The sequence below is a fragment of the Prosopis cineraria genome, unplaced genomic scaffold (genome assembly GCF_029017545.1).
Source record: "Prosopis cineraria cultivar Desert tree isolate PC_DT_omini unplaced genomic scaffold, ASM2901754v1 PC5, whole genome shotgun sequence".
NCBI classification, from domain to species: domain Eukaryota; kingdom Viridiplantae; phylum Streptophyta; class Magnoliopsida; order Fabales; family Fabaceae; genus Prosopis; species Prosopis cineraria.
Window position 1 is genome coordinate 14328637 of NW_026555336.1, and position 12549 is coordinate 14341185.

The window sequence follows — 12549 nt, forward strand, 5'->3', positions numbered from 1 at the left end:
ATCGGTAGGCTATTTCATAAAACTAGACCACATGCATAGTCCCCAAGCTCACCATTCATGGTAGGACTAACCCAGACAAGGCATCCTAAATCGCTTTTAGACTATAAGTTTCCCCTATTATGAGTAATTAGGGTGTCATTATTTCAACACTGCATCCTACAGATGCTAAGGAGAGCATAATCTCCAACTCTATACCCTTTTAGGTACTAAGGAGATTAGTCTCTAACTTTGAAACCTTTTTAGGCACTAAGAAAAAATATGAGTTGTATCTGGCATCTTAAGGTACCTACAGTACCATATGGATTTAATCTTCACTAATTCCATTAGGGTGACCTCCTGCTCTCTAACATACCACATTCTACTACCTATATTTACTTGACCATGCATAACCACTTTCTACATAAATATAATAGATCTTACCTCTTACTTTGAAAACATGAAATGTCATAAATCAATACTCCACACATTTTCTAAAATACTTATCTTTTATAAAATTTATATATGTATACACAGCCCATCATGCAAAAACAACTTGTGAATAACTTATACAAGATAATAAATAATGTAAATTATCTAGTTACCTCAATCGTTTTGTTACTAAAAGGGTTACCTATGGTACTAAATCTCGTCTTGGGTCAAAGCAAGTTTTCCCCACACCTCAATCAACATCAACAACAACAACAAATAACAACAAGCCTTTATCTGACTAGGTGGGGTCAGCTATATGGATTGCAAGATATCAATGTACTCTATCATTTATCAAGCTTTTAGGAATATGATTAATTAAGAGATTGCGTTCAACAACTTTCAAGAGTATTCTCTTAGGCCTTCCTTTACCCCTCTTAATAGGGCTCAAAGTTATATGTTCCACTCTTCTCACTGGTGCCTCTCATAATCTTCTTTGTACATGCCCAAACTATCTTAAATGATTTTCTACCATTTTTTCCTCAATAGGTGCTACCCTCACTTTTTCGTGTATGTGCTCATTTTGAATTTTATCTTTACGTGTATGTCTACACATCCATCATAACATTCTAATCTTTGCTATTCAAACTTTATGCTCTTGCTGTCCTGTTAAAGCTCAACATTCACTACTATATAACATAGCTAGTTTGATAGCAGTACGATAAAACTTTCCTTTAAGTTTATTAGGCACCTTATGGTCACAAATAACTCCTTTAGCTTTTCTCCAATTAAACCCCCAGCTTGAATCCTATGAGAAATATCCCCACTGATTTTGCTATCATTTTGAATAATGGCTCCCAAATATCTAAACTTTTTACTTGAGGTATAATTTGATATCCTAATTCACTTCCAAATTATTATCAACTAGTCTCTTACCAAATTTACAATATAAATATTCTATCTTACTCCTACTTAGATGAAAACCTTTTGACTCCAATGTTCTCCTCCACAACTCAAGTTTACAATTAATCTTTTCTCTTATCTCTGCTATAAGAACTATATCATCCATAAAGAGCATACAATTGGGAATTTTTCCTTGAATATGCTCCATCAAAAGATTTAGGATCAAGTTAAACAGATAAGGACTCAAAGATAATCCCTGATGTAGTCCAATCTTTACAGGAAAGTCCTTTGTTTGACCATTAGATGTTCTTATATTAGTTTTTAACCCACTCATACATATCTTGTATGACTTTAACATAAGCAATCTGTACTCCTTTCTTTTCCAAAGCTTTCCAAAGCACTTCTCTTAGTATACAGTCATAAGCTTTTTCCAAATCAATCAATAACAACAAGTACTATATATAAATTTTCAATTAGCACAAGCAATATTAACTACTATATCACCCTAAATCTCCCACTTCTTACTCCTACCCTCAACAAAGAAGCTAGTCAAGGATACAACTAGTTCACACCATCCTCTCAAGCTTTCCTTTAACTCTATCACAACATAATACTTGATATCTTAACTTATCATTGTTCAAAACCCTATAAATTAACTAGGGCTTGATCCAATTTTTTGTAACAACACCTAAGCTTCATATTTAACACTTATTCAACTCAGAAACTCTAATAAAGCTTCAATCATCACATACAATCCTTGGGGTTTGAGTATAATCTTCCCCCAACTCAAGCCTAAAATCTCTAAATCTCTCATCCCTTTTAAAAATGACTTTGAGAAGGAGGAGAGGGAGCTAACAAGCTTACCTAGATGATTGAGAACCTAAATCAATTTCTAGTCTTGCCTATATGGAAGCCTTAGCTCAGCTGCCCAAGATTTACCTTTATGTTCCCCAATTTCACCAAGTCTTCATATGAAATTTCAAGCTAATTCATATACCTTTTGTTTTCCAGAACTGGGCATTAGGCCACAACTTAATGTATTTATGCTGTGATGTAATACACAGTGAGCTCAAACTCACTTGTATCATGTTGTCTTATCCTATTTCAACTTAACTTTGACCTTAGCTTGATTTTGGAGCTATCCAATGATTTAAAACATCAATTAACAACCTAAAAACATGATCAAATTAATTACTCATTATTTTAACTAATTTTTCATTTAATTAGCAATCAATTCTAGATTAAAACTCTAAATGTTATAGTTCCTCCCGTCCTTTAAAGGAAAATTTTCCCTAAAATTTAGCAACAACCATAACATATATATAAAGAAATAGATGTGGATACTGCTATTTCCTTTTGTCCTCAGTCTCCCAGGTGGCATCGCCATGAGCCATTCCTTTCCACACTACCTTAGCTAGCTGAATAGTCTTGTTATGCAATTGCATGTCTTTAACATATATAATTCATTCTAGTTCTACTCAATAATACATATTGTCTTGTAACTTTACTTCTTCAGACTCAATCACATGAGATGGATCAACATGATACTTTTTTAATTGAGAAACATGAAAAACATCATAACTTTTAGATAATTTCAATGGCAAAGCAATTTGGTAAGCAATCGGCCCAACTTTCCTAAGAATCTCGAATGGACCCATAAATTGAGGAGAAATTTCTTTACTCAAATTGGTTTCCTGATTCTCATCATAAGTGAAGCTCATAGAAAAACATGGTAATTGACCATAAAATCCAATGGTATTTGATGTCTATCTACATAACTCTTCTGCCTACTTTAGGCCATTAGAAGTTTTTGCCTCATCATTTGAATCTTTTACATTGTTTGATCTACAATATCTAGACCCATAATGCTTCTCTCACTTAGTTTAACCCAGCGGAGAGGGGATCGATACTGTAAAGTCCTTTCTCAATTTAGACTTTACCATTCACATCCATACATAACCAACAACAATAATCATAAAATATCAGAGTAATAGCCCCTAATTTGTTTTCAAAATGTGGGATCCTGACTTCTTAAAACATATATTCAAATAAGAGGGCTAATGGAAGTGCAAACGCAATTATACAACTCAACAAATATAACATTATTACCCTAAAAAAGGGCCATGTGTAACATCTTAATTTCTTAATCTTGTGATTTGTTGTTAAGTAGGGGTAAAGTGGTAATTAGTAAAGGATTAGACATTTGGACGATAGATTGATGAATTGTATCCTTGGGTGTTGTATGAATAGATACAAGTGGAAGAATCGCGTTTCAAGTCGAAGCAAGTGTGCATGATGAGAATTTTTCTCACTGTACTATGTGCCGTAGCGTATGGACTAGAAAATGACCCCATAAATCATGAAATTTAGGTGAAATTCAAAAGGGAAAAAAACATGAAAGGGAGAAGAGGAGAAGGGCTTGGCTGATAGGGCAAGAAATTTCGAAGCCATAAAAGGTGCTTCTTATCTGTAACTTATCGGGTGAGCTATAACCTTTACCATCCATTCTACCTAAATTTCTTTGAAAATGAGTTATAGAAAAATTGAATCAGTAAAATTTAAGGGGTTTTGATTCTTACCCAATATTAATAAAAAGGTTCTTAAAAGTTAAATTAGAGCTTTATGATTGGTTTAGAGCTAAATAATAGAGCTTTGAACCAATAGGCTCAATTAGGCCCTAAATTAAGAGGAAATTAGGATGAAAATCATATTGGAGTGAAATGAGACCAGTTGAGATGATTTAAAGTAGTAATCGAGTAGTAATAGACCTAGAATGGATAAATGGAAAAGAATAAATGGGTAAATATAGCCTTAAGTAGTAGTTAAGTAGTTTTGGTCAATTTGGACCAATTGACTAAATTATTATAATTGTGTGTAGATCGGCATATCGCACATTTGAGTTGAGAAAGAAAGTTTGTGATGAGCTATAGTGGTAGTTGAAATTCATGGGTAACTTTTCTAGTGACATAAGGGTTAAGGTAACTAAATAACTTCCTCTGTTTGATTATTTAATGTAACTGTGCATGAGTATCTTAAGTAGTACATGAAATGGTTTTTAAGCTAAACATAATTTATGGCATTTTATGAATGTTACATGAAATGGATTTTAATTAAATAGAAGTACTAAAATATGTGATTTCATATGATATGTATATATATATATATGTTATGTATTGTAAAACATGTAAAGTGGTGATTAGGAACCTATGAATGATTCAGAAAGCATAATCATAGGGGTGGGAGTTTGCCCATGTGGAGTGTAGTGATAGGACAATATGGCATATTCTCCTTAGTGCTCGATGGGGTACGGTGTTAGAGAATTTTATTTTCTTAGTGCCTTTCGAGGTGCGATGTTAGAAATTATCTCCTTAGTGCCTATTGAAGTGTGGCACTAGAGATTTAGACTCCTTAGTGTCTGTGTCATATGATGTTGGAGTCAACGACAGCCCATTGTGTGTATTAGGGGAAACCATTGTCCAGAAATGAGATAGAATACCTTTAGCTAAGTGATTTTACTACTAAAGGTGAGCTCAGGGCTAATGAGAGTGTACATTAGTCTAAGGTGAGCCTGTGGGTTCGAGTCGGGGTGATTTAGAGGTTCAGTCAGTAGTGATCATGCTATGTGCTATATATGTGGAAAAGTGGTGAAAAGTGAAGAATAAGTGGAAAAAATGAATTGATATATGCTATGTGATTTGAAATGAAATATATGATTATATGCTATGATTAATGGTATATTATACTATGCTTTGATATTGTTGCATGTGATAGTTATCAATAGTGAGTTGTTCTGTTACCGAGATTATTATCTCACCCCCATAGTTACATGTTTACAGAATAGAGCAGTGATCAGGGTAAGGAAAAAGAGTCAAGCTGGCTTAGAGTTGTTGAAGTCTTGTGAACTTAAAGTATTGTGTAATGGACTAAAAACTTGTGAATATATCTAAATAAGTTGCCACAGGTGATTGCATGCATATTTGAGTTATGTTTTGATGAAAATGTAGAGATTTGTGGTGATAATGGTGAATCTTACCTCATGTGTGAAATTATGATGAAATGAGTAATTTGAGGCTAGGATTGAGTTGTGATTATGTTATGAATGTGGATATATGTAAATTTATAGTAAAAAGGCCAAGTAAACCAATTTGTGTTAAGTGGTGAAATTTTGTCAAATGTGAAAATGGGCTGTTGAATAGCCGAATCTTGAGATGCCTATATAGATATGGTGAAATAAGGTCAATCAAATGTAATAGGTCTTTTTGGGCTTGGTTTAAGGCCTTATATAGTCTAATGAGCCAATAAGGTTGATTGGAGCGCTTGAGTGTGTGAAATTCTTTGAAAAGTGAATTTATGCACCCCGAGTATCTAAATTTTAATATCATGTCTAAACCATCTCGTTAGTTAGCTTATAAGTTAAGCTTTGTGTGGGTGCTTGAATCACTCCAATCGGGCATCATGGCAGAGTCAAGCTCTATGCTCTAGATCATCAAGATTTGCCTAGAGTTACTCAAAGTAGGCCGCACCCTCCCACCATAATCCAGGATATACTTGCGATGCAATGTATATGTCTGCATATGCTTCTTTAAATTCATTTCATACATTACTCACCTAACTGCATACAGACTTTTTCACAATACTGCTACTCTATTAGTTCATAACACAATGAACATAATTATATAAAAATACTTATAAGCAACTTCACAAACAAATAAGTAAAAAGGTTACTTCAATTGCCTTTAATCTTTACTATTAAGAGTTACAATCACAAATGACTTTCAAGGTACAAATTCTCATGAGAAACTTCTCAAATGCTCAATCTATACGATATAGTATTCCTTAGTCAATTCTCAACATTTCACATAGGTATTAATTCAACTAAATTGAATCTCGTAACACACAAAACATTTAATTAGACCCTTTGAATTCATAAGCCCATTATCTACAGTCATTAGCTCTATAGGCTATTCAAAAGATCATAACAAGCTCCTAACTCATTATTTAACCAAATTTTCACCCTTTAACCCAACCTTTAGGCTATTTTGAGCTTACATCCATAAAGCTCAACCATTCAACTCTAATTTTATAAAACCTTATCCACGTTCAATGGCCCATTTTAAACCTTTCTTTTAGATTATAACACCTTAAAACTTACTAATTGAATTTCTCAACCGATGAAATTCAATGAAAATGGGGTATAAATGAAGTATAGGGTGATCCTAAAACCCACTTAGGTAACAAATCATTTAAACAATAAACAAATACACCATCACAAAATAAACATTTAAACCTTTAGTAAAATTTATAGGTTTTACCTATAACACACGAAAGGCGTTGTTCCGAGAGGCACCGTTTTGTCGTCCTGTCTCTAATCAAAGTAATTTTAAAGGTCACACATCATTCTTATTATTACTAGTAGTACACCAAGTTTTAAAAAGATCTAACGGTCGGATTAAAAATTGGACACATTACAAGTTTGTCATTTTTGCTGTCATGACAGCACATTTAGACCAACTTTCGGAGTGTACTATTTTGTCATTTGACCTCTGATTAGAATGATTCTAGAACCCACATGTCCACATTTAAAGGGTGTTATAAGTGTACCAAAATTTAAAAAGATCCAACGGTTGGGATCAAAATCCGTGCATGTCCCCAACATTAATACTGTTGCTGTCATGACAGCATGACAGCACCTCCAAACCAAATTCTGGAGTAGGCCATTTCTCTTTCTGGTGTCCAATCAATGTGATTCCAATGCCCACACGAAGCTTATAAAAGCGGTCAGATTGAGATTTGGACACCCAGATGCAAAAGTGTAGGTTTTTGATAAAAACTATTTTCAAAATTGTCCAAATCTCATCTTAATGGTCACAAACCTGTGGGAATACTTTGGACACGTCAAATAGGACTAGGAGTACCTGATAGGACATTTAAAAAATGGAAAAACCCCTTATATCAAAATTGACCACCGCGTGCCATTTCCTAAAATGGACCCCATGCCCCCCAAAATTTACAAATCATACAAGAGTGATCAAAATTATTCCAAGCATCATATACACATATAAATACATGTGTTAAACATTTTCACTTGGCTCAGAGATTTTTGTGGGGCCCACGCACCCACTCTCTCTATCCAACGTGTATGTTTACTAATAGCACATCATTTGCAATGCAACCATTTTGCGTGTGCTTTTAGAATCACATATATTCATATATATCAAAATAAACATTTGGTTATAGTGGAAACTTGGTCTACTAAATGAATCCATCAAAACCACACACCATAACTAAGTTTCCTAATCACAAGTCCATAAGTAGATAAAAATTCATATAAAGGCATACAAGCCACACATATTCACACGCATATATATAATCATATCCTACTGGCACCCTAATCCTAAATACATTACAATGTACTTGCCCAAAAAAAAGGGGTACTCCAAGCAAACCCCTAGCTTAGCTCTTTTCCCCATCCACCACTAGATCCTTCGCCTGGACCTATAAATATTGTAAAGAAAGGGATGAAACAACCATAGTTTCAATAATAGAGAAATTAATATTCCTTATTACAAGGAAACCATAGTTAAGTAAATAATAATAGATTCAAAATAACATATAATTAACTAATTAAAATGCTTAAATGTATGAGATAGGCTGATATAGCCTTTCCTGACCAATAGAATGCCCCCTGGCACTCTTTAACTTGTAAGTAAACCTTGTACCTACTATACCTCCATAGGCACAACATATAAACTAAGGCATGATCTGATCTATTGAACTACCTATCTCCCTTCGACATGAATCCTGAGCAGTCAAAGCTAACTCCCTCCCAAAGCCAACCTGACTTACTCTCCATGTGAGGGCTACCTTGGCCTAGGCACTCAACCTCACAATTCATGTGATGGATTCCCTCTCCCACTAAGAGATGTCGAACACTCAATCTACTAACTACTTTAGTGTACTGAGCCCACAATACGAAAGGCAATACTGAGTACTAACAATGAGCCATAGAATATCACAAGACCACATCTCCCTATTGGTGAACTCCTACTAAGATCATACCTCCTATCCTTTTTCTACCTTTCTCAAGTATTGACCACTTCAACACTCAAGGTAGTATAACACTCATAATTCATCCCTTAAGTGGTTCCTTAGCCTATCTAAGGTACCAAACTTAGTTACACTTTATTAAGTGCAACTCTTAGTTTTTTGTGATCACAATGCATGCTAGTAATCTTATTTCATAAGTAACATAATTATTAAATAGATGATAAATATAAATGCATTATTATTAAAGCAATATCCCATAAACCCTTCTAAAACATGTTTTATTTGCATTCAATTGTTCAAAACATGTAATGCATGCTAGACAATATTATCTACTCAAAAATAGCTAAACTAAGCAATAAAAAAATATAAATTCTCCTGTTACCTCAACTCCTTTGTACCAAAAGGGTTCCCTTTGTACAAAAATATGACTTGGCTTGTCCTTTAACTTTCAAACAAATTTCACCAATAATCCCTACAATATATAAGTGATCCACATCACTTATCATGACAAATAGCATAAACGAAGACTATAACTCATACCACATAACTTAGGTCAATGAGCTATAATCTATCCCAATGGTTTATATATTAAACCAACCATTCATATAGTATCACTTAACCACCAAAACCATGTATTAGGCACCACTAGGCCAATTTCCAATTCATCTAATTTTTAATCAATTAAAAACCTTCACTTAATGTCACTAACTTTCACCATTAGCTCGTATAATGAAAATCGAAGCTTAATTTACATCTTATTGGATTCAAATAGCACAATTATAACTAAATCAATAGGCTTTAACCATTAAAGAGAAATACCCAATCTCTCGAGGTTTAATTTTTGCCCAAAACACCTCTTTTCATCCAATTATTCACTCAAAACATTAGAGCACCATATAAAAACTCAAACAACCTCCTAAGGACCTAAACAAACTTTAGAAATTTTCTCTTCCAAAATTGAAGAAAACAAAGAGGGAGAGAAGATGACTGAATTGAAGTAGGGAGTTTACCTATCGTGTAACCAAGCTTGCAACGCCCGCAAAACCTCTTGGATCCGAACCTTACTCCCTTTCTTCCTCCTCTCTTCTCCCTCACTCACTCGTCCGTTCGTTTCTTTCCTTTGTTCTTTGATCTATTTTTTTCTCTGCGTTCATTTTTCCCTTTTAAAACCTGATTTAAACAATTTGGGAAAAATTACAAGAAAAGGTCCAACATTTTTATTATAGCATAAAAGCCTGGGTCAACTTTGGTAATTTTTCCTATAGTTAAAATAAAATAAAAATAAACTTTTTCTTAGTAAAATTCCAACTGTGGACCTCTATCAAATTATTCTTGATTTTAATTCAATTATAGATATTTTATTTTAAATTAAATTTGGGCCTTAAAATTTTCAAGATGTTACACGATACTTACTCGACAAGTCACTAACGAAAGCAAACTCCTAAGTTCTGACAAATTAATGCCTTATCAGAGCTAAGCCTCTTCTCCACTCTAGATATGCTTTTCCAACTCCTCACTTCTATTTTCACGAGCTGATCACATTAGCTTTAAGCAATTGTTGTGTAATGCACCGTAACACATGTAGCTTTCACCGTGACGTATGACACAGCGAGTTCAATCTCACTTATGCTCATGCATTATATCCTAAACTACCATTCTACCCTTCAATCCTATTAATATAACATCAAAACAACACAAACTATCAACTCAATATCTCAACCATAATCAATCCACTAATTACTAATTTACCCTCGATTAGTAACTAGTTTCCTTGGATTAAAATCTAGGATGTTATAATTCTCCCCTCCTTTAAAGAAATTTTGCCCCTAAAATCCAATGCAACGATAAACTCACCTTATGGAAACAAAAGAGGGTACTTCTTTCTCATACTCTTTTCCATTTCCTCCATTACATTACCTGGAGCTGTTATATGCCAAATTACCTTAACCAATTGGATATTCTTGTTATGCAACTATTTTTGTTTGACATCTACTATCTAATCTAGTTTTGCATGCTAAGTGAGATTCTCTTAAAGTTCTACTTCTTCTGGCTTAATCACATGTGACAAATTTGATTAATACTTTTTTAGTTGTGACACGTGAATATGTCATGATCCTGAATAAAGATGGAGGTAAAGTGATCCTATATGCTACAAGACCCATTTTATTTAGAATTTGGTATGATCCCATATAGTGAGGTAGCAACTTCTTTGCTTGTATAGACTTACTAACATCAATTAATAGGGAAACTTAAAGAAACACATGATCTCCAACTTCAACTTTTAATGGCCGATGTTGCTTATCAGCATAACTTTTCTAATAGCTATTGGCAGTAAGAAGTTTTTGCCTAATAACTCTAATCTTCTATATGGTTTGATCCATAATATCTAGACCAATCATACTTCTTTTACTCAGTTTAACCCAGCATAAGGGTGATCGACACTTTTGCCCATAAAGTGCCTCGTATGAGGCCATCTAGATACTCGAATTAAAGCTATTGTTATAGGCAAATTTAGCTAAAGGCAAGTGGCTACCCTAGCCACCTTTCCATTTAAAGGCACATGATCAAAGCCTATCCTCCAGAGTTTGTATCATGTATTCAATCTACTTGTTAGTCTGTGGATGATAGGAGGTACTAAACCTCAACTCAATACCCATAGCTTTCTGAAGTACTTCCCAAAACTTTGAAGTAAACTAGGAATCTTGATCTGATACTATATCCTTAGGTACGCCATGTAGTCTTACCACCTCTTTCACATATACTTCTGTGTACTTTTCCACATCATAAGTGGTCTTAACTGGCAAAAAGTGTGCTGAGTTTATCAATCAATCCACAATAACCTATACAGTGTCATATCAAAACTGAGTCCTTAGTAAACTAGACATAAAGTCTATCGACATGCTGTCCCACTTTCATTGGGGAATCACTAGAGGTTGAAGCATCCCAACTGGTCTTTGATGCTCAATCTTCACTTTCTAACATGTGAGACATCGACTTACAAACTCAGTAACATCTTGTTTCATGCCTTACTACTATTAATGCTTCTTCATGTCATGATACATCTTGGTCACGCCAAGATGCATTGTGTATCTACTCCAGTGAGCTTTTTCCAATAGTTTTCTTCTAATCCCCTCATTTGCAGGCATACATATTCAATCTTATATAGGATGAATTCGTCATCACTGAACCAGAAAAGAATGATACGATCCTCTTCTATATCCTCGCATATATTTGACAAGAACTTATTTTTCAATTGGGCTTCTCATATCTCTTTCCAAAACTTATTGGAAATTATGGTTGAGTGAATTGTATTCAAAGTATAATCTGATTGCTCAATCTGCACCTTTAACAAAGACAACAATGTAACATCTTAAGTTTTCTAATTACGAATTATCAGTAATTCTAAGGGTATTTTGGTCAAATTAGATAAATTATTGCTTGATAGTGTTTTTGGGAGATTAATATAGTTTTTTACTTCATTAGAAAACCTTAGAAGAAGGCTAGGTCAAAGTTTGAATAAGCCATGGCATAGAGGGAAGTTTAAATTATGGTGGGCCTCTCCACACCATGTGCCACGACGCACGTGCAAAATCTATATTTTATCAATTACGAATCAGACCTGAAATTAGTAAGGAGAAAGAGAGAGATCAAAAGGAACGGCGAAGGAGGGGCTTGTGGCTACTATTAGCTTACTTCCAACATGATTTTAGAGGCCTTACAAGCTTAATATGCATTGGATAAGATTCCCTTTCTTTCCCTTCTCCCTTTTATTCGAATTTTGATGCTTTTAAGTATTGTTGAGGATTGTTTTTTTATTGTTATTGGGTAATGGACAAACCCATTAACTTATTTAAGGTCTTGGGGAGTTAAATCAAGTCTTTAACCTAAGTTTATGGGTTTTATGGTGATTTAGAATTTTTGTTAAGTGATTAGTCGAACCTTAAGTATAATTTGAATTTTTTTGGACAATGTAGACGGTTGGATGATGATTTTGATATATGTTGATGCTAAATAGGATTGTTAGAGTGATTTGGAAGGGTTGATATTGTCAATAAGAAATTTGAGAGTTATAGGTACTTGGAACCTAGTGAATTCTGGGTTTTATTAGAGTGATAATTGATGATTTGTCATTTAATTGTGTAGATTAAGGGTTGTTCATGTGTTATTGTACAAGTGGGAAGATGTAGAGCTAAC